The sequence below is a fragment of the Sylvia atricapilla genome, chromosome 1 (genome assembly GCF_009819655.1).
Source record: "Sylvia atricapilla isolate bSylAtr1 chromosome 1, bSylAtr1.pri, whole genome shotgun sequence".
Taxonomy (NCBI): Eukaryota; Metazoa; Chordata; class Aves; order Passeriformes; family Sylviidae; genus Sylvia; species Sylvia atricapilla.
The window spans coordinates 55,725,443-55,749,758 of record NC_089140.1 but is presented as its reverse complement, the minus strand read 5'-3'; the positions used below and the strand labels follow the sequence as shown (position 1 = coordinate 55,749,758).

Below are 24,316 nucleotides of genomic sequence, written 5' to 3'. Positions count from 1 at the left end.
ATGGCTGTATCACTTATTGAATACTGCATTATCCATATACTCAATGAGACTTAGACTGCAAGGCACAGGTTAAGGCCCTTACGTGATCTTGGGCAGTTAGGCACCCAATGGCATGTGTGGTTTTGCAACCATCAGCACATGGCTGACTGCTTTCAGCTGGTTCATAAAAAACTTCTCCATAATCAGGTCTGTACTAGCAGATAATTAGAAGACCTTGGGTAATGATGGAAACTGGTTCACATGGAAGCAAATCCCAAGAATAGGTAGGAAATCACTTTTTTATCAGAAAAGCTTAGTTTGATAAATGTCAACTCCAGAATCACCTGGTGTTTCTCAGACTCCATATCAGGAGGGACACACAAAAGCTGTAAACTACAAATGGATGAAGATAGAAATAGTCCAGTGTCCCTATTACAGAGGGTATATAGTGGGCACAGCAAAGCAAAGGTGGTTAAATTCTGATAAATGGATTTAATTGCCTTTCCATTGCAGAAGGAGGTCCAACTCTCCTTGTTCCATGGCAAAAAACTTGGGCTTCCTACTTGAGCCTGAGCTGGATACCCTACGATCACTTGTGCCGCAGAAGCTGTGTTGCAATCACGCTCCAGCTGTGCCAGGAGTGTCTTTCAGGACTGCACACTGAGGATGCCTTACCTGTCGACTTCAATTAGGCTAAAACATCCAAAAGATACCTCATCAAGCAACTCCCCATGACCTTGGTAGAATTAAGCCTTTAACTCTCGGCATCAATTTTTGAAATTGGATAGAGAGGTTCAGAAATAACTTTATGAGCCTGAGGTCTTGTTTTGTGTAGGAAGTTCGTGGCAGGTTCATGGGACTGAGTTCTTGCTGTATTGCCATTTGGGCCACACTGCAGTCCAACAGGTGTGAGTATTGTAGGCTGCTGATTCCCTTAATGTCCTTAACATGAACACTGGTTGTGCACTGCGGAACTACTGAGTTTGTGATTAGCCTTTGTTAATTATTAGACTATTGTAAGATGTTGTGTTTCAAAGGTCAAGACAGGAAGCACCTGGTACAATCAGACATGTATACTAAAATGGTACCAGCATAATTATGCAACTGTTTGCTCAGGCAGTAGCAGTAAAAGCATAGTGATAGGTGCTTCATTAATTATGAGACCCTATTGAAACAAGAGAGAAAGGTATATTTTTGCATTCCATAGTGAAGCATTTACCATTATTCTCTGATCCAGAGTACATTTACCACCATAGTTCCAGCAACTGCAGCTCTGTATTTAATTGTAACTATTTACAGAATATTCCCAGAATACATTGAATTAGTACACTGAAAATATTTTAAAAGACTTTTTTTTCCCTAGATATTTACTAAGTAGCAAGAATAATATCTTTTTCTATGATGAGGCCATACAGAGAGGAAAGAAAGATTTTATCGAACAGAATCACACAGATAAGTACTACCTTTGCAATGAGGAGGGGTTGTGACTGGGCTATCATGTGACTGCAACTGCACAGCTTATGTTTTTGTTCTTAATCACACTGATGAACACAAGCAGTACAGAATCAGGGCCAGGGATTTCCAGAGCATTAACAATGGACTGAAGACAGAGCATGAGAAGTACATGCTAAGTTTTTGTGGTAAAATGTTAGGCACTATGGTGGGAACTGAAGATCTGGATGAGTTAAGTTGGTATGAAGATGTTTTCCCTTCAGAAACAGAGAAAAATTATTCTAAAACTTTATTTGGCTCCACTTGGAAGCAGCATTAGAGCCTGTATGCTCCTGAAAGAAGAGGGTTTCTCAAACTATGATAGAGGAAAGACAACATGGACTATAGATTATTTTAAAATAAATACAAGCTGTTCCTTAGTTGCGTCCCACTCAACTGTATATAGCACCACCCCTCATTTAGTAACCCCTATGCAAATAAATGCCAGGAAAAAAATAAAAGGGGACAGGAAGGTCAGACCTTAATCAGACAGAAAAATCAACCCCCACAAAAACTTTCTACTCTCCTTTTTTCAGTACCTCTTCAGCCCTGTTGCCCAGAAAACTAAATTTAATAAAATAAATTTTAAAAATTCCCCAGCAAAGATGTGAAAACCAGAAAGATGGTCGTTCACTCTTCCTAGATATCTCTGCCTCCTCACAGATAAATGTCTTATTCTTGTGCTTGGTGGTAAACAGTAATTATTAAGGCACTGAAGTAGGATAACAATATATCATGGAATTTGTATTATTAATGCATCCATGTTTCCTTAAGCTACATGTACTTGCACATAGAATGGAACTGATTTCACATAAGTAAGGAACTGTTCTATCTGTTAAAATCTTCCTGTATCTTTTGGAAATAATTAATTGTTAGTTTTATTATCAGTCACTGTCACACTGTGTTCCTCACCTTCCTCTGAAGGCATGCTTTTGGTAGTGAGCACTTCAGCAGAGCACTGCTAGTTCTGCTGAAGGGTTTGCTGCATGTATATCTCTCTGGCACTGATCTGCTCCAGGAAAAGAATTTCTTTTTGCAGGTCAAGGAATGGTTACAGCTACCTAAGTACCAACATCTATGCAGCAGAAAGTGAGGCCAAACAGAGTGTAAGACTGTAGCAGAAAGAAGGAAAGCTGATCTCAAACTGAGTGATGTAAGGGAAGCATCCAATAAACCAACTGATTTGGGGGACAACAACAGTGTTCTGTTGCTTTTCTGTTTGGAATGAAGTGAACCTCACCTCAGGTATTTAAACTGTATGCAACAGCTGAGGGAGATCTTTACTCATGTCTTAGAGAACAAGAACTGTACTTTCTCTGTGAGTCAGTATTATTTGGATATGTGTTTGGATATCTAGAATTTCATAGCACAGTTACCTTCATGGAGATTATGGTCAAGAATATGGTACATTTAATTATCAAAGAAACGCTTATTTTATGGTCTATTACCCACTCACAATTTTGGGCTTGCTTCACTGTGCCTAGTATTAGGTGAATCACAGATTCACAGAACCACTAGGTTGGAAGAGACCTTTAAGATCATTGAGTCCAAACGATGCCCTAACACATCAACTAAACCATGGCAATGAATGCCACATCCAATACTTTTTAAAACACACGTTTTTAAACACAATGCTTAGTGTTGTACTCTACAGAGCTTTTTCCTAGGCATTTTACTGATACCCATAATCTTGGTAGCAGATTTTGGAAATTGCTTCCCACTCCCTTTCTATTTTTTTTTCTCTTTTCCACTTCTCTCTACATCATAGTTCAGTGATCCGTCAATGAAGTCCATTCAGGTCATTGGAATTATGTGAGGCTGTGGCAAATCTTGCATTTTGATCTATCACAGAAGCAAGAATTAGGTGCAGTTATGATTCTGCCTCTTTAATTGCAAGAAATTATAAGTTTAGTGATAATCTTGCCTGTAATCATCACCAAGGGACCATGTGCTGTGTTTGTATGTATGACTGTATGCACTGGCCATACAGTTCAGTAATTAAATGAACTGTCATTCCGCTTGCAGAATGACCACCCTGGTGGGCCAGTGGTAGTGGCAGGGTGAACAGGGCAGAGCATGACTATCCTCGGCTGCACCAAAAGCAGTGTGGCCAGTATGCCAAGGGAGGCAATTCTGCCTCTTTTGCTCTGCTCTGAGAGAACTTCACCTACAGAACTGTATCCAGCTCCAGAGTCCTCAGCACAGGAAGGACATTGACCTCTGAGGGAGTCCAGAGGAGGCCACCAAGATGATTAGAGGGATAGAGAATTTCTTCTATGTGCACAGGCTGAGAAAGCTGGGATTGGAGAATAGAAGGCTTCTGGGTAAACTAATTTCAGCCTTCCAGTTCCTGAACAGAGCCTCCAAGAATGATGGAGAGAAACTTTTTGCAAGGGCATGTAGTGATAAGACAAGGGACAATTGCTTTAAACTTAAAAGAAAGGCAGATTTAGATCAGATGTTAGGAAGAAATTCTTTACTGTGAGGGTGGTAAGATTGAAACAAGATTACTAGAGAAGCTGAAGATGCCTGTCATTGTTTAGGAAGAATTGTCTCCAATTTAGTACTCCCACTAAAAAGACCCCAACCTGCACCCCTTCTCCCTCCCTCCAATATGAGGGACACAAATCAAAGATTACAAGTTGAGATAATTAGAACTTACTGGAAACAGCAATGAGGTAAGAAAAACCCAGCAATAATATTAATAATTAAATGCATAAGACAAAGAAATTATTTAATGCAAAACATTATTGGACTGTTCCATCCACCATGTTTTCTCCCACCAGAAGGAATGCTTTTCTCCTCTGAAGCAAAAGAAGAGTCCTTTTCCCCCCCACCCCTAGCCAGGACATGAGGCAGTATCAAATAACATCTGGGTCCTGACCATGCCCTCTCAGCAAAAAAATTAGCCCTGTCCTGAACAAAACTAGGACAGAAGTGTTCAAAGCCAGTTTTGATAAGGCTCTGAGCAACCTGATCTAGTGAAAGTTCTTACTGCCCAATGCAGGAGCTGGAAATAGATGTTTAAAATCCCTTCCAACCCAAGCCATTCCATGATTCTGTGATTCCATGATTCTGTGGTTCTGTGATCTGATCTGTTGTGCCACATTGCTCAGCACAGTCATTACTGCCCCTGAGATGGAGGTCACTGGTGGGGTAGATACTGTCTTTGCCCTGTAGAGGTCCAGCTTCAAGGACTACCAAACCAGCTCATATTTTCAGTATTCTGTGGAATTAGGTTTTTGCACTGTGAATTGTATTCTGTTCCAATTTAAAAGTTCTTAGAAAGATCAACACCACATGCAACAACCTCAGACTGGATAGTACACTGTAGACAATTCTGCAATGCTACTCTCTTCACCTTGACTAGACATCCTCTGGTTTCTTATGTTAGAAGCAAGGGTACAACTCAAGAGTCATGGTTCATTGGAGGAAGTGGATGGTTGCTGTATAAAAACTGGACTTTGTCTTATGGTGAGCGCATCATAAATCCCTTGGCAATGGGTATAGTTTTTAGTAAGTGTTTAAAGCAGAATAGTGTAAAAATTGTAGATTTGCATTCTTTCTATTTCTAGTTTGGCAAATACTGCCCTTATTTCACCTATTTTTTAATTAATACTAAACAAAGAAGCATGTTGACAAAAATGCTAAATCCCTGTTGTAAATATTTCAATCCTTTCTGATTAATACCATCTGAATTTAGAGCATAGCATGTATATTTCCAGGAAGACGAGAAACATTTACAGGAGGAGAGAATCATGATGTATCCCCACATTAACATATTATATGTGTTCCTGCCTCTGAATGGATTAGCTAAGCACTTAAATAGAAAACCAAATAAAGCATGTCAAGGTGTATTTTATATGAATGCATTAGCATCTCTCACTCACTTGCAAATCTGTAAAACATTGGGCAGTATGGCAGAGCAGCATGAAAATTTGGGTTGAATCATAATTAAAAGTAATTAGAAGTAATCAAGGGCTATTGCACTGATAGTTAAGATGCTTTGATTTTATAATAGTATTTGGAATGTCATGCTAAATTGGAGTTAGGAACATATAGGTGTATATATACACATATATAAAGCATGCATGTATATATGACATACACAGAACACAGAGTCAGACAGAGACATATCACTTTGCAATGGATGACTTTGGAAGTAAGTTTAAATTTAAACCCCTTTAAGTAGGTTAAGCTATGTCAGTTATCTGATCAGTAAAATGCAGTCACTGACCTACATTTGAGAGGAAATAATTTTTCTGAAAATGCTGTTCTGACTTTAAAAGGATCATTAGTGGAACGTATCTGGCAGACTAATTTCCATTTTAGATAACTCAGAATTATTAATTAACATATTATACCCAGGAAAACTTCTAATTTCTGCAGAGAAGTGTCTAGGCCTTCACAGCTTGAAAGGCAATAGCCATAACCAACTATGTAACAAGGGATAACTGTACGGGATGAAAGGAATTTGCTCTCCTATGAATTTTCCACTGTGCTATTTCAAATCTCCTGACAGAGTTACAGGGCTGGTTTAATTTCTTTCTCCCAGATCTCTTTTGGTGTTGGTCTTGGTCTTTTCCCATGTAGTGTCTCACAGTGGCACTTCATGTTTCTAGCATATATTTGTATTTATGATAACATCAAGCTGGCTGTATAAAAAACTGTGAAACCTCACTTGTTTTTTCTGAGGTAGTGCCCCACACCTCTCCATGCAGTGACAGACAGGCCAGATGTGTTCAGCTACCAGTGAGCATCAGCAACTACTTGCATCACCAAATCAGCCAACAGCTTGTGCAATAGCTTTAATGCCACAGTTGATGGACCTGAAATTAGCATTCTTAATAGTTCCAAGCCACTCCCTAGTTCATAGCACATCTGAATTCCTCACCAGGTACACCAGAGTGCCACTGCACAGTAAAAATTTTCAGAGCAAACTGCTGTTCAATGAAGAAAGCTGGAGATGTGGAAAAAAGTGAGGATTTATTTTTAATAAAAGTTTTGCGGGAGTTGAATTAAATATTGCTGAGTTGGAACTGTGTGACATATCTTTGCAAGAGACATTTGATTTTTGTACTCTTCTCCTGGGGTGCTTATTTAAATAGAAAAATGTCATCAAAATACTGCATGATACTCATAACTTTCAGCAACTGCTAAAAGCATTGATTTTGAGCTTTGATCTTTTGTGAAAAATTCCTCCATCTGGGAACTGTGGGTTTTACTGTTTCCCTTCTTATCTCTTTGTGTGATCTCTGCACTGATTAGGTGTCTGTCAAAATGGACTGCAGTTAGCTGATCTGTTCAGTTCTATCAGTCCTAGAAAGGGGTGGCGGGCTTGCCGTGTTTCCTGGCCGGCTCGTACTAATACTGTTTCCATCATCTACATTGGATGGCTGATTTATGGGTTTTGGATTTTAGTTACCTGAGTGGTTTGTTTTGTTTTGTTTTGTCGTGGTTTTTTTTTTTCAAGTGCACACTTTCCAACTGGCAGTATCACTCTTGTCCACCTGTCTTAAGGTCTTAGGAGTGGGCAGGCTGTCTATTGCTTGTCTGTCTGTCTATGCTTAGAGCATGGCAGGAACATTTTTTTTTGTTTGTAATAATCTCTTGAACCTTTTAACTTGTGGCTTCATGACCATAGACTTGATGGTAGTCTCTGTAGCTTTCAAATACTTTGGGCCCAACCATATTCTCCATTAAAATCCAGTAACAAAATTCCCTTTGTTTTCAGCTAGGGATAAGAGGGGAAAAAGACCCAAAACCAACAAAACACAAAAAAACCCAAACATGAACAAACGAACAAAAAACTCCCTGCAGACTGAAAACCTAACATTCACCTCAGAGCTTCCTTCCCAGAAACATCTACATTTTTGTAAGGAAATCTAAGTTTTTTCTCCCTTTTACCTTTAGTTCCATGTAACTTCCCAAATCTTTGCACTGTAGTGTTCAGACTGCACCTCTGATACAAATTGTTCATTCTCTTTGTAGTTAACTATTTTCCATTCTTTGATTCTGTCATTCCTGCATATGATGATCTTTCTGGGGAGCCTTTAGAACTTTTCAGAATGTAGATCCAGGGCAGTGGATCCATAACATTCCCAGTCCATAGACAACATAGTAGCAGGAGACAGTTACTGTACTTAGTTCATAGTTGGTGTCTCTTTAGAAGCTGGAGGTATTTACCTGCCATACCTTTTTCTACATGGGCAGCATGAATGAGAGCTGTGTGGTCAGGGAACCAACCATCTAAGAAATCAATGCCAGTTTCAGAATGCAGGTTTATTATTGATTCAAGGCACTCTGGACTATTCTCCTGCAGAGGATCTTCTTGATAGAGTTGAGGCTTAGTAAAGGCTATTTATTCCACTTTCCATTTTGCACCTGTGCTGTTAAACAAACCAGATGTTTGAAGTCTCTTTTTAGGTTCTTTTACCACTGTAACTAACTTAAATAAACTAAGCATCTTTAAAGTCACCATCTTCATAACTGTTACCTGCCTCCCTGTGGAAATAACCATGGCCAACATTTTATGACTTAATTAGTAATATCTGTGGTGTCTTGCTTAATTAATTTTGTTTAGCTGGAAAATATTTTCATGCAGTGGTGATTCTCATGTTGCTAAGTGTTGAAAAGGATGTGATCTCTCAAGGGGTATAACTTTGAAAAATATGATTATTTGTACACAGTGGCTTGTTTTTAATCAGGTGAGTTCCCCGAGCCAGTTAAACTTGTGCTTGCTGACTCAGGACAGGAACAAGAGTCAGCAGAAAGTAGCATCAGAGCAGAGTCTGCTTCAGCTGGCTCACATTGCCACTCCCCATTTCATGTGTTTATAGCAGCACTAATGAGGATGTAGTGCACAGCTTCAAGAATCTGTTCTAACACAGAAACCAGGAGCAATATAAGCTGAGCACTGCACCTGGAAGAATAAACTCTCATAAGGGAGAGTTTCAAGTCTCTCAGGCAGAGAGACTGCATTTGCGTGGAAAAAGTTTTTCAGAGTTCAGCAGGTATTGTCTTCGTAGCACTGTGCTGTCCTCAGGAGACACAACTTTTTGACATATGCTTTTGAAGGCAATTAGCAACTGGCTCTTTGACTGTGCAAAGAAGTCCTAAGTCCCTAAATAAAAACTGACAAATTTTAGTTTTGCTAAAATGTTGCTTTGCTAGATCAAATTATTGTTCCATTTATATCCTGCATCCTAAATCCTTGATCCTTGTATCAGTAGTCTTGTCTCAGTTACTCAAAACACTGTGCCATATTTTGCATTCATTACTTACTAAAACCCCCCAGAAAACTGATGGTGTTCCCTACCTCAAAAGATGGCAGTTGTGAGTTGGTGCTGCATTATGTATTACTGGAGGCAGCAACCACTTGGTTTCATTAATTATGCAGTTATACAGGTGATGAGTTAGATATATTGGTCAATTTGATAGCATTGTGAGACTTTACAGATTTAGAGCAAGTATTTTACCCAGTGCACTGCAGAGAAGTTGATGCTTGAAGCGAAATGGAGTAGCTGCTTAAAAGCTGGCAGATTCCTACAATCCACTGAGCCTACAGGGGTAATTTAGGCAGGCAAAAATGTAATTACTTGGTGTGTTTTTTACATTGAACTTATTACACAGTGCCTTACAGTGGAAATGTATCTCACAATAGCTCTATTACTGCAGGTTTTGAAGGGTGGAATTGTATATAATTTATGTAATCTGAACACAATAACAGACATATTAACATGAATGAAGTTATCTAAAGTTCTCTTTAAAACTTGATTCTTAGTTCTTGTGCTTAGTTAATTATATCAAAATAGACCCATTAGTTACTTAATATGAAAACTTTCCTCTTTTAAATAAATGTGTTTTGGGTTTGTTGTTGTTGGTTTAGTTTTTTGGGGGTGTTTTTTTGGGGGGGTTTTTTTTTGGTTGGTTGGTTTTTTTAACATGCTAAAGCAAGGCAATATAGCAAATACAACATAATAAAACCCAGAATTTAAAATAACTTTTAAAATATTAGAGACATGTAGATAGCCTGGCAATAATAACATAGCTATAATAACTAAGTCTTAAGAACACAGTGTTACCTAAGGTATTACCTAAGCTATTAAAGCAGAAAACATACTATCAATCTGACTTTCATGTAGATACAAAAGTGAACCAGATCATGTGAAGTGACTACTGTCAGAATTTAGTTTATTATAGACTATTTAGTTGACTATAGACTGCATTTGGGGTTTTAGCAAAAGTAATTGCATTGGGGCAATTGTGTAATGTAAGGAGTAGGCTTATATCTCTAAAACTGACAGAACTTTGTGTGAACATCATGTATTTCATCTCAGACTACTGTTTTAGCTGGCATTTGGACTTAATGAAAGATACTTCAACTTTGAGATGGAGCTAGATTTTGCTGGAGATGCCTAAAAGTGAACAGAAGCAGTGATCTTGTGATTTGCTAGTGTTAGTTCAGATTAATTTTTAAATAAAATACTACAGAGACATACTTGATGTTCACAAACACAACTTTCCTTTAAGCATTGCATTGCCATTTCCCTGACTATGCTTTTCCTACAGGTTCAGTTGTTCTTCATAGTTTTCATCACTTTTTCCTATATAAAACAAATAATAACCGCTTCTGCCTTCTAAAATGATCTTTCTTTGTTGGTTTTATACATCCCAGTTCCCCATTCTGTATTGTCATACCAGCAGACATCCATTTGGTGTTACTATCTGTTTTCTACACTGTTTACATGGGGCTTAACTGGTTCAAGCTATAGGTTTTATTGTTTCATTTGCTTCATTGTTGATCCCTGCAACTGTTCTTATTCTAAGTAATCTGTTGTTGCTTCATCTGCCAAGGACATGTACTATTGAGCTGTGTGGTCTTCCACCTTGTCAAAATTCCCCAGTCTTTTTGTTTTGTTTTCACTCATTTTTTATTTAAGTTCATCCTGTTTGCAAAAATTCATCCTGTTTCAAAATCACTAACTCAACATCCCCATTTTTTAAGGGTCTTCACTGAACTTACACTATCACCTCAACTTTCAGGTATCACATGATTCAATGTTTGATACCCTCTTGAGAAGTACTTCAGGTGACTTCATTGAGTAAATTAGGATCAGATCACTGTATTTAGTTCTGAAGGCAGGAGAACCATCACTAATGAATCTGTGTAAATTATGATCTCTCACAGAAGGGTTCATAGACTGTTAAAGTGGATACTTTGTCAGACCATTGGGACAATCACACAAAAAAATTTTGGAAGCTTTGGACATAAAATATTTTTTTTAAATTATTTTTAGCTACACTTCAAAATATACATAAAAACAGTCTATTAATAATAACAGTAAAGCAAACTTCCTTAGAATAATCTAATATGCACAATTCTTTTCAGTGTCATAAAAAATAATGAAACTAATACACAGTTGCTGCAAGAATGCATTATTCACATATATTTTTATTCTTAAGTACAGAATAGAAAAAATAATAAAAAAATTGAGAGTCTCTTATTTACTGTGAAATACTATTTACTTATTTACATTTCTGGTCTAAAGAATGGTAAATGTCTGCAAATTACTACGAAGCTTTACTTCAATATATACTTCACATATCTTCTTTAAATCCTCTCTTGCACACTTGTAATTTCCACGATTGTTTCTGGTCTCATCATATAATGACTTAGGAACTACTTATTTCCAGAGTCTACTGTTATCAGCAGACACCAGAAAACATTAAAATGGTTGACAAGTTTTTGAATGACTAGGTAAGAAGAATTTTAATCTTCCTTTAGGTGTCGAAGTTTTGTCATGGAGTAATTAACATCTCTCAGGCTCTTATGTATGTTGTAGATTTCTCACACACAAATAGTATAACCAACAGTACTAAAATTGCTTTTAATATAAACTCCTCTTAAACACATTTGCACTAGCATGATTCAGCACATAGCTTTGTGATATGTCATCTTTTTCTCAACGTGTGCAGGCTTTATGATACAAGTCCTTTGAGACTTGTAGGGCAGTGGATCATTTAAAAAGTGGATCATTTGCGGTATTGAGAAAGGGGATAGGGGCGAAGAAAAAAGTCTGATCACTTGTCTGTGTCCTGGTAATGCATCTTGTGTCTTTAAGAGCAGAGACTGCAGTGGAAACTGGGCAAACTAGAGATGGTCCAAAGTAACCTCTTCTAAAATGCACCTATTGTGGGGATCCTGAACACCTCCTCTTTCCTGTAGGGCATTTTATTTGCTGTTGTAAACATAGCCAAATGCAAACCTGGATTTATTCTTCAGCTTTGAGGTCAGACAACAAGCAGAGCCTGTACCAAAAGAAGACAAAAGTACAGCAGCCCTGTAAAGTACATGTCCTATTCTAAACTTACTTTTTCTTTATTTGTGCAATAAAGAGTGCAATCAGGAAGAGAGGATTTGTATATGGTTTAAGAAGATATAAAACAACATAATATGACGTATAACAGTAGTTGCAATTGACTTTTACTATTTTGTTATCAGTGAACAGGTTTGCTTTGGGGCTTAACATATTATCTCTCCTTTCTCATTTGTTTCAGAGCAGAAAAAGAACTATTCAGAATACTCAATAACTCAGTTAAATACACTCTTGCCTTTTCCAGAGCATAAAATTCTGCTGTTTGCAATCTTTTATATATGTACATGGAAATAGCACAATTTCTCTTAAGATCATACAATCCTAGTTTGATGGACAGCCTTAAGCTAATCAGAACTGAAAAGACATTCAAAGCAGAAAATAGACCCACCAGAGAATTTTTAGGCAGGAGGAAATTAAATGAAAGCTGGGGTGAGTTTTTGAGTATTTTGATAGCTTTAGAAGCCAAAAAAACCAAACCAGAAAGGCATCTTGTTCAGAATTCAAAAAATAGCACTCTATGATCTTTACCTGTCTCTTTTATTTAAATGAAAGATAGCCCAAAACCTTCTCTTACAAGGCAGACCAAACTATGACATTGCCAAAAAAAAAAAAAAAAAAGGGAAATAACCCACATCAAACAAAAGAAAAAGAAAAAAAAATAGCAGTCTTCAAGGTTATACTAGTTTGGCATCATATCTCTAATTTTAGCCCCCTTATTATTCTTCTGCTCTTCTGTTCAGAGTAGGCATATTTCAGTTCCACTCCATTGTTTTACTTTTTCCTTTTTTACTTTGCCTTTTCTGCCATTTAATTCTCCTTTATCCTAAAAAAACCCCATGATTTATATCCTGTTACACCTTCAAGCTTTTGAGTTAACACTTTGTTTCCTCAGTTCAACTCTGTGTTTCTGTATGACTGGTATTCACAATTTTCTGACTTTTTCCCCAAGTCTTTTTTTTGTTTGTTTGTTTGGGGTTTTTTTTGTTTTGTTTGTTTTTTGTTTGGTTTGGGTTTTTTTGTTTTGGTTTTGTTTTGTTTTTTTGGGTTTTGGGTGGTTTTTTTTGTTTGCATTTAAGTGATGTTGCATTTAAACAGAACCAGAAAATTTACACACAAGACAATCATGTAATGCAAGAATTTATTAGTCTTTTGCCCTTATGATATGTTTTTCAAAACATTCTGTTGCTCACAAAATTGGCATGGTTTTATTTCTAGGGTCCTGATTCAGCAATGAGGTTTGTACAAATCAGTCTGGAATGCTACCCAAACTTCCAAACATGGAATCATGCCTCCATTTTTTTAGAGCACACAGACTATTTGTAATAGTTACCATGCGGAAGTTCCAGCAATAAACCTGATTTTTAGGATCAGTAACTGAAAATCAGTAAGATTTGGACCTTTGATCCTAAATCTTTAGAATTTCTTGGCTTCTCCTGAAAAAAATTGACTGATTGATTAAATTGTTAATTACAGTAATTAAACAGGGGAATATTCTCTTGTGTTCCTAATCAGTCTTTCCATCAAGTGCAAATGTGGCCAGAATTTGTTTTGTTAAGTCTCTTACCAATCTCATTTAATCAGTTTGTTAGTGACATATTGTATAGCTGGTTTCTCATTGCCAAAATAATTTTCAAAGTTGAATAAGAAAATGGCTAACATTCTCCATCTCTTCTAAAGCTGCTCCTTTCCAACTCTGACAGTATTAAAGCTCTCAAATGCCAACACTGACAAAACACACTGTAGCTTAAATGACCCTGCAGAGTGAAAATCTTATTATCTATAAAGACAGCTCTTGCAAGTTGTAAAGCACAATGGGAGAAAAGTAACAGGGCTCTGTGTAATAGAACATGATTTCCTCAAGGCAAACGCTTTCATCTTTTCGGGACAGTTGACCAGAAGTGACATCATTTACCAACTGCATCAAATGTCTGCACAGAGACCAAAAAAAGTGATACAAGAGGACAGTTGTCTAGTCTAGCAGGCAATTTTTTGGTGCAAGGGGAAACTGACTGAGATCAATTTAGTTCTGATGCAGTCATGTTTTCATTTTAACAGTGCACAGACAGACAGGACAACAGGACATGACAGGACAACAGATCGACAGGACATGAACCTTTTCCTCTCTTTATCTCCATCTGGCTTCATTCATCTGGAAAAGGACCAGGTGTTTCACCAGTGAGGGAGAGCCAAGTCCTCACCGTTTAGTCATTCAATTAAATTTTGAGGTGATTTATTAGAAAACTTCTGTATACTTTTGGACATTTGGGGAGCAAACTCTTTTTAGTGGCATGAAATAACTATGAAGTTCCATACTTGATATGGAACTGTGTACCTGACACTGCTTGGGTCACCAAAAATTACTTGAATTTGCTATATAGGATATTAAGTAATGCATTTCAGCATTATTTCCTGCCTATGAGTAAATTACAGTCTAATATTTGGACAGCTGCTTGAGTTGAATCTGTGTTTATTTTCTCATATGTGATATGTCTATGATTATACCTAACTGACACACACTGACTTGGAAACCTGATTGTATCCATGGCTGTCTACCAGACCTTGAAAAAATACCATGAAGCTAAATTCAAAAAAGGCACTTAGAGGTTTTAGGGATTGGTGTTGCATTCCCTAGGTTTTAAGTACCCAACTTTCCAGGTGCAAAATTCAAGTACTCTTTGAAAATAGCCTGAGTACAGCACAGAACACCATTTCAGTACCAGACAGAATGGTTCAGTGGTTGTGCAGCAGGTAGAGTAAGCCTGGGAATAGTATTTAATCCTGACCAGCACAGTTCCTAGGCTTGACATGTTCAAGCTTGAACATTAGAGAACAGAGCTGAGACTCAGAAAACCCATGTTTTGTCATGAGTTTTATCACTGGCTGGTAGAATAGCTCTCTGCCCCAGCACTGTTTTATTGGCAAAACTTTGTACAGTACTTTTGAGTCTTCGCAGCAAACACTTTGAAAACTAAACTGAAGCTGTTGACTGAGAGGACCTAGGTGAAAAGCTGGAAGTGTGTTCCAGCTGTCAGAACGTGCAAGGGCTCAGCACATAACTGTCACTCTTCAGAAAGCCAGGCTCTGCAAGGGGGACCTTGTGGAACATATTTCATGTGTGTAACCAGATCATGCCGGAGCAACACAAGGCAACAGTGAGTTCACTCCAACTGTGGCGCACAATGGGCTGTGCAGGGTGGATGGCAGCGAGCCTGGAAGGCTGTCCCACTCAGACTAGACAGACTTCCTTTTTGGATTGTTACAGGCACAATCTGAAAATGTGTCTGCCCTTGCTGAACTGAAACCACAGCCTCAATCTGCACCTGTAGGCTAAGAGCTGTACTCTAGATAAGAAATGCTTCCTGTCTGCAGCAGCCAGGCAGTGGAATGTGCCAGACTAAGGCCACTACCTGCTGTTTCTCAGCCATGCACAGGACTTGAAGAAAAATTGCACTTAAGATATGAAAGTCCAGTCACCTAGCAACTACGGTACCACTAAAGGTTTCAAACCAGCTTGGATTGTATATCCCCACAGTCTTGATGTATTTAGTTACTGCAGCTTTAAAAAAGGATACCCAGATGGAATTTGGGGGGGAAAGGAACAAGGTACTGCATGTACTGCATACAGCAAATGCAAATTTTGGTCAACAGATCGCTGCACTGTGCTCTAATGTCAAAATGGGATTATACTAACTGGGAAAAGGGGAGAAAGGTGAGAATTCGGGTTGATATAAAATAGCTTCAGAGGCTGATGACCTGGACTCTGTGAGCTAATAGCATGCATAAATAAATAAAAATTGTGGCCACAATTTCTATAGAATTTTTTTGAAATGGTTTTGGCAACATATGCCGAGTATTTTGTGATATATAGCAGCTATTCATAGTGCTTGGGAGCATTTGCAATGTCCAAAAAACCAAAACCCATAGCAAACAGCCCAGTGTACATAAGTGTATACTAGTACACTTCCAGTATACTGAAGAACTGAGGGCTTATTTTTTCTATGATGGCTTAAATACACTGCAAAAGAATGCAACAGCTAAATCAGGAAAGAAATATAAGTAACTGCCCTGGTTTCAGCTAGGGGAGGGTTAATGTTTGCAGTAGCCACACGAGGCATGGCTGGGACCCAGAGGTTATTGTATACCACCTCCCATCATTTCCAGGGGCAGGAGAAGGGCTCCCTTACCAAGCTCAGGGTCTTGCTGGTGGTGAACAATTGTACGTGTATCATTTGCCTCTCCTGTGCACTTGTTCATTGGTTTTGCTGCTGTTACCTTACATATTTCATTGCTGTTTCTGGTAAATTGTTCTTATATCCACCAATGATCTTTGCCTTTTGTCCCTCCAATTCTCGTCTCTAGCTGCTGCAGGAGGACAGGGAAGGAAAGCAGGGAGGGAGTGAGAGCTTGCACATAGTTTGGAGCATTTTCACATGGTTTGGAGTCTTTCGGTGAGAGCACTAAATTGGGGAATACCATTCCTAAACCATGTCAAGTGACATTTGCCTGTATCTTCTCAGAACTAAGAAATACATGGGGTATGACATGTAAGGCATTAGCACAAATATTTTGGCATTATTCTGAGTAGCTCATTGTGTCATCTTTCCACAGATGGAAGTGACTGAGACCATATTATTGTGTTTAAGGTATGTGTTGTGCTGTGGACCTGTTACACGCTCTGGAGTGCAGTACATAATAAGAGCAAGAGAGACCTACAGCTGAGGGATCACATCTGTCTTATCTTCTGTGAGAGGCATTCATAGCCTCTCATATACTGAAAACCTGTGGAAAGCCAGTTGTCCTGCCTACTCAGAAATTAGTATGGGTGACTAGGAAATTGCTTTTCCCTCAGGTAATATTCTTTAGAATAGCTTCACTTCTCTGGGCCTTGGAGAGAGTTTTTGCTTTATGTAGAAGTAACCTTCAGTTATCTATCGGAAGTTCTAGTTTGAAATATGGAAAGATTGTTCATACTAACATCAGCTGGGCTTGTGCATACAAATATGAGACTAAGAGAAATAACTGATATTGTTCATGTGAGGTCAGTAACACAGATGTAAATTAGTAGGTACACATTATGAAAAATCAGGGATCAGGTGGAGACAAATAATACCATTTTTAATATTTTATTTTTTTTTTACATCTGAAGTGCAACAGCCCAGTGCTTACCACTGGCAAGTTTAAAACAGTAGTGTTGCAATTTTGCCAACCATTTGTAAAATAATATTGCTGTGTGTTTTAGTATTTTTACTTTTTTCCCAGAAGCACAGCTTTTATGAAGTCATTCATTATTTGAAAAGGCTTGAAGTAATTTAGAAGTTATGCTTAAAGGTATTTCAGCCTGTTTTTTTGCATCCAGTCCTTTATTTCTTTCTTCTAAAATTTCATATATCAGTGCTCTATTGTAGGTTACCTGTAAGTCTTTTGTATGGAATTTTTCCAGTTCCCTCAAAATCAGCTTTCTTTCTTCATTAAATAAAAGAGGAAAGAACAAAAGTTCTTGCACATAAGTGCTGCTTTCTGTCTTTCTAACAAGAAAACAATAAAACGAGACAAAACAACCCTGCAAAACCAACAAACCACAAAAACTCAAAAAACAAATAATAAACAAACAAATGCCCCCCAAACAAACAAAACTCCCCAAAACAAAACAAAAAGCAAACCAAACCAAACAAATAAAAAAACAACAAAAAACCCCAATACCAACCAGCCAACAAAAGAAAACCCAAAAATCGCAACAAAACCACACAGAAAAAAAACACCCCAAAACAAACAACAACAACAACACAACAAACAAAAATCAAACAAAACAAAACAAAAACAAACAAAAAAAGCGCACCCAAACAAAACAGAAGTCTTGGTACATCAAAATAAAGATCTGAACTGTTGCTATTGGGGAAGGTATAAATGATAAAATTGCTAGTTCCTTTCAGAAATTTCCTAAGAAAGGCACAGAATTTAAGAATAATAAAAAAGGAGCCTAAATTAATATCATAGATTCATGTCATATACTTGAGTGAGGGTATTGATGTGGAGAAAGCTGCCACTTTGCAACTTCTTCAAAATAAATAAATATTTGGTATGTTGCATAATCATAGTTACATTTATGAGAATTTCTTTTTAAGCTTCAGTGCTACATAAGGTTTAGAATTCAAAATTTATTATTCAATCAGCTCTACTTCTGCTATACCATCTAATTCTCTGCTACTTAATCTCAGAGATAAATGCTTTGGACAAGATAAACAGCCAACAGTCTATAATGTGAAAGGGAGGTGCACTAACTTTTCTCCCAGAACATGTTTCCAAGCTAAAATGGCATATCCTTTGGAGAAAGATGGAACAAGTGAAATTTTTAAGACTGTTGTGTTTGATAGCTCTCAATGACTCTCCTTTCATAGAGGCAACTTTTTTTCAAAGGTGTATGGCATGTACTTTAAACAATGTTTTTAAATTGTGTCTTTTACTTTAGTCAAACAGATATGCATAAAAAGGGAGAGAGACAGAGTGGATTTCTGCAGTTACATAATGTGCGTGTACACTTCAGAAAAACTGATTGTGGTTAGTGGACTTTGCATCTTAGCTATCATAAAAATTTCTCTTTCCTTGTATGATTATAGACATCCCAGTGCTACTGTCTTTTTCTCAACAGTGATGTCTGCACTCGCTATCACTGAAATAACTGCTCACTAAACTCCTTTTAGAGTATGCTGTAGATTCAGGAGGTTACAAATGAACACAGAAACCATGGTGAATAGCACAGCAGAATAGCATTTCTTTAGTATATGACATAAGCCAGCTGGAACCAAAACTTTACAAAAATAATAGAGGGATGTTTATTTAAAATGGGAATACATTTATTAGGTGAATAATTGTTTAGCTGCCTCCTCTGGTAGAGGAGTGTTCTTTTTGGGACACTGTCAGGAACTAAGAAGTTCTCTTTCCTCTTACACTACTTCAGCAATTAGAGGGAGCAGATTTAGTAAATAAGCATACTCAAAATGTTTCAAAGTGAGTTGACTAAATGAATTTCTAAACTTTACAACACAACACCATGACAGAATCAAAAGCTGGTTGTGAATTTTCCACTCAACAGTCCAGCACTGTAAATAAAACACTGCTCTAATGGTAGTATTTTCCATAACGAGAAACTATTTTTGTTTAAACTCTTCTTCATGATACTAAAAATTTTCATAAAGAGCACACTCTTGCCTTGCTTTTCAAGGGTTTTAATGATAGAAGCACTGACTCATTTTTGTAAGCTGTTCACGACTCCTTCTTTAGAGACATCCCTCAGAATAGATTTTCATATTTTAAAGTAACGCATTGTATTGCCGTATCTCAAAGTATTTTGACAGAGCAAGTAAATGTTATATTATCCTAAAAGGAACAATAGTGGCACAGAAATTACCTGCAGTAAAATTCAATTAATGGAGAAAACTGGAAGTAGTGTTTAGACCTACCATACCTCTGATCAGGTATCTAAGGATTAAGATATGCAGGAATTGCACTGATCTTTCCTTTTCCAGCAAATTTCGATTTTCACGTGGAAATGCTGGCCATATCTCCTACATATTTCACTCTACTTCATGAGTCCTCATGAGAACTCATGCTTCTGAGAATAAATCAAATATTGATATTAGCCACTAAATTATAATTCTAGGAGTGGTAACTATTGAAGTCCTACTTACAACACAAGTCCACCTTTTAGAAACCACAATGAAATTCTGAGGGAGTCTCCTGAACTTTCCTTCCTTTCTTATTTTGCCTACTATTATTTAGACACTTCAATAACCATCTGTATGAATACCACTTTGTAAAAATGTTTCAGAAGTCACTTACACCTTTGTGAAACAGCCATATTTTTCTAAAACAATTTTTAGTACAAGCAGAAAGCTACTCCTCTGTGAAAACAGCTTTAAGTTTGAACCATCTACTATGCAGCTGTTAATCTGATAACAGAACATCTGTTGTGTAAAGAGTCCTCTCAAAAGAAAAAAAATAATATGTGGAAGAATTTTTCACCACTTACTTGAGAAACAACTGCACCCATGAATGCACACATGAGTGTTCTTGCTTTGAAAGAAAAAGGAGAGACTAAATCCTATCTGGAATAGGGAAAGAAGTTTCAAAAGACTCTTCAAAAAGTCTCTCAACTAATCCTGTGAGAAACTCAAGAAGAGAAAGATGAATCTGGGGAATAAAAAGGAGATCTTTAATTAAACTCCTCAAGCTCTGTGTATGCATGTGCATGTTGCATATGTCTACTGTTAGAATTATTTGCTCACTCCTTGATGGGTGTTGCTGTATTACACAGTTCAAATTCCCTTTCAAAAGTAAGTTAAGACGCAAAAAACAGAACGGAGAAATAAACAAGAGAGACAGACATTTGGTTGAGACAGCTGTTGGAGGTTCCAGCCCCTAGGCAGCCCACAAAGATTAGCTATACTGGAAGTCTGCCTTAGGTAATACCCTCACACAAGTAACCATGCCAGAATTCATCCACTGACAGGGAGTGTAACCTACTAAGGACTAGAGAATCTTAAAACTTAGAATGTTCATACTGAAACATTCAAGATGTTTCATGCATGATACAAGATTCACTGACAGAGACAACAAAAAAATAAATTTGAGAACATGCTTTCATGACCCTGATACCTTTTTTTTTTTTTTTTTTTTTTTTTTTTTAGTTTATACTTTATTCTGGCTAACCTGTAATCTCATTTTGGATTGAAAGAGTAAAATTGTTCAAAAGTTTAAAATTGTCTTTGAATCATTTTGCTTTGCATCAAGTAAACTGGTGTTTCGGTAGTTCTATAAATAGAAGGTGATGGTGAAAGCTGAAGAGCACTTTTTTCCCAACTAAGCAGTAGTAGAGTAAATAATGTAGGAACGGCCTAAAGTGAAAATCCTTGATATTTCAGCAATTCTGAATGCCTTAGTACTTCTTCAGTGTTTCTGAGTTTTGACAGCAAGTCTCACAATCTTTCCTGGAATTACGGGACATAAGGTATGAAACATAAATACACACATACACACATATATATATATACATATGTATGTATGTATGTATGTGTGTAGATATAGAGGTAAATATTAATATTAAAGGACTGGAAAATGGTACACATTTGGGAAATCTAGAGAGAAAGGCTAGTATTTAGTCGCAGTTGGGGGAAAAATAGTAATTAAGTAGAAACAGCTTGTGGAGGAAATGAACTCTTACCTCAGGGGACAATCTGCCCTACTTTCTTTTCTCACATTTTGAAATCTATGAATCTTTTACTTGCTTTATCCACTTTCCTGATTCCCTACAGGCCAGAGCTGACAGCTAAGCTTCTGTTTTATCTTAAAATGTTCAAAGCATGTCAGAAAATTACTTATCCTGCTAAGCCTGAAAGGAACCACCTACTGGTGGTTCATCCCTCAGAATGAAGGGATGGAACCCACCTACTGGTTACCCCTAGACCAAGTGATATCTGTTGCTTGAGTGAAATCATAATGATAGTCCCAGAACAGTTGGCAGATTGTTGAAATACATGGTCTTTTAGTATTGAAATCCAGAAACTGAGCTGACTTTTTTTATTGTCTGTAGAGGTAATTATTTATGTCTTGAGCCACTCTGGTATCAGCACAAAAAGATAGTTTTTCACCCTGCGTTATTGCCAACTGTTTTATGTATAGACAGGTTCAAGTAGTTGCCCTGTCTGTAACTCTCAGCTCAGTTCATTCTGTAGGCTCCCTTCACTGTCTTTGAATACAATCTTTAAAAATACTTTCCATTTTTATCCAATTGCACTTTAAGAATTAGCTTTAAAATACACTGTTGTCACTACACTTTGGCATGATAAAATGCAGGGATAAGGTGAGTGCAGCTACATTCACTAAAAATAGGATTCCATTGGAATATCTGCAGTCATTTAATTTCAATAGATGCTTACTTATGCTAAAATTTTATATAAATCAAACAGTTCTCTGTGATCAAGCAAAATAAAGCAGAATGGGAATTGCAGACTATTTGAGCTCAGCCTGTATCATGAAATAATATTTTCATTGTTGTGGTTTTGAAAACAAACCAAGTAAGAGGCTCTAAGTCAGAAATAAAATTTAATGAGAAGAAAAGGAAAAATAAAATAGAATAAAATAAAATAAAATAAATACAAAAAGAAAAACCAGTGACAGAGTCAGAATACAACCTGATCAGGGTGATGGAAACAGTCCAGACGAGGTGGTCTTCCTGAAACAGAAATCTTGTAGAAAGGTGTGGTAGCTCCAGTCCTCTGGGAATCCAGTGGGTAAGGGCTGCTTCTACTGTCCCAAATCCCAGCTTATATCCAGGTGAGAATGCTTGGCTCTTCCCCATGGGCGGAGCATCTCACAATGCGATGATGAGTCATGGAAGAGAGCCTTAATGGCCCATTAAAGAGAGAGATAACTCCTGGAGGGAGTTATCTTTGAGTCATGCAAAAGGCATTGATGGGCCATTAACTGAAGATGGTGATAGAATACGTCCTAAACTACAACCCAGGACACTCATGTACTGCATTTCATTTTCAAAGTTTTACTATCTGTATTGTCATCAGAAGTAGCATATAAGTAAGTGGTATATGAGATTGTTAGGTTAAAATTCATCTGAATGCAGCTGAACCTGTGTTTTGCCATCCTCAGGATGAAGCTGTAACACCATTCTTCACTGCTTTTCTCTCTTGTGAGATAATTGTTTCTTTCTTGCTAACTGAGGGAACAAGTACCACTAATGCTAGGCACAGTTCCTTTTATTGTGACAGGTTATCTTTGTATTTCATGCTGGTGAGAATGTTTGCAGGGAATTTTTTGTTGATGGCCTGTTAACTAATAACAACCAAGTTTGAAGGTAAAAGTTAGAGGATTTGTGAATTCATGAAGGTCTGGAAAACTGGTCTGGAAACCAGAATGAGTCTTTCAATTCTTCTCACTATTCTGAAGTCACAAGAGGTGGGATGTTTATTACCGTTAGTTCTGCACATCAGAATTTTCCTGATTATTTTTGCGGAGTGGAGCATTTCCCAAAGTCTCTTCAAAAACGTCAGGGATGTAATTTTGGATCTTTGTTTACCATATTGGCTTATCATAAAGCCTTCAACCCTGGTCCTGTAGGAAGTATTTTCTACAGTTTCAGTGGTTTTATTTTTCTTAAAATTTTATTATGTTGTTGGCCCACTTTGAGTCATTATACTGTGAAAACAAAACAAATGGTCTCCTCTCCAACTTACACTAGTAGATTGTGCAGCAATAGAGGTGCACTACCTTGAAAGGTATACCTTGAATATGGAAACAAATGTCAGTTATATGGTCTTTTTTTGTACTATTTTAGGTGCATAAGAATTTAACATGAATAGTGTTACTTGCTGTAATGTCTTTCTTTGCTCTTATTTTGCTCACTCTTGGCCAATGTAAATGCCATCTCATTTCTGATTTTGGGAAATTTGTGAGTCCCATGAGTGCTTATCATGATGTTGTGGTAGGCTCTAGGGTATATAAGGATATTGAGACTGAAAGTACACTGGGTAAAAAAGTCTTATTTCCTCTTAACTAAATACACATTGCATTGCAAGAATTAGGACATGAAGACATGTTTCAGAGATGTGATGAGAAACTTGGACAGAATTGCCTTTGATAGGAAGGCTGTGTACAAACCACTGTTCAGTTACTTATGTTAGTTAAGTAACTTTATCATATATTGTTAAAACATTTAAAAAACCCAAAAGGGCAGTTGAGTAATTGTTGTGTCCTTCATAAAAACACTATTTATAGAAGTAGTTCCAAAGTAATTCATAGTCACCGATTATTGCATAGTGGTGGGCCTTGGGTTGTGCTGAGGGCCATCATTTGAAAGGACTCAGACCTTCTGAGAGATCTGCTGCAAGACAGCACCATTGATATTTTGGATGACTTCTCAAAAAGTACAATATGGTGATTAACAGGGGATAGGGGAAGAGAAATAGATTTTCCAAACACAAACTATGCAATATGAAAGCTTGGAGTACCTAGGCACACATTTTTTGCAGGTTTGTCAGTGCCTTTCTTTTCCACTATTAAAAAAGGGACAAAAATATGCTTACTTTACAAAGGCATAGGAAAATATTTTTAGTTTTCAGGGTATTTTGGACAAATACTGATGATATTACTCTCCTTATTAGATGGACAGATCTGCCAATGGGCTGATGACAGAAATGACGATGAATGAAGATAACAAGCTACATATCATCTTAAAAGAAACTAATTCCAGCAGATGCAAAATTCTGTACTATGTGATACTGCTTGTTGAGATTTGTGATAATTGCTGTAATTGTTTCACTGCAGGAAGGGGTATCAGTGATGTGGCTAGTGAGGCACAGTTTTAAAATAGTTTTTTTTAAATATAACTTTGCTGAGCAGAAATGTAAAATAAAAATCTGTATTTTAAAATATTCACTTATTTTTCTTTCTTTCTTACA

The 24,316-nt window shown here is 37.2% G+C and overlaps 1 protein-coding gene across 1 annotated transcript in view; it reads left to right on the top strand.

The window, feature by feature from the left end:
- ADCY1 (adenylate cyclase 1) overlaps positions 1-24,316 on the top strand; it is a 156,434-nt gene that overhangs the window by 19,703 nt on the left and 112,415 nt on the right.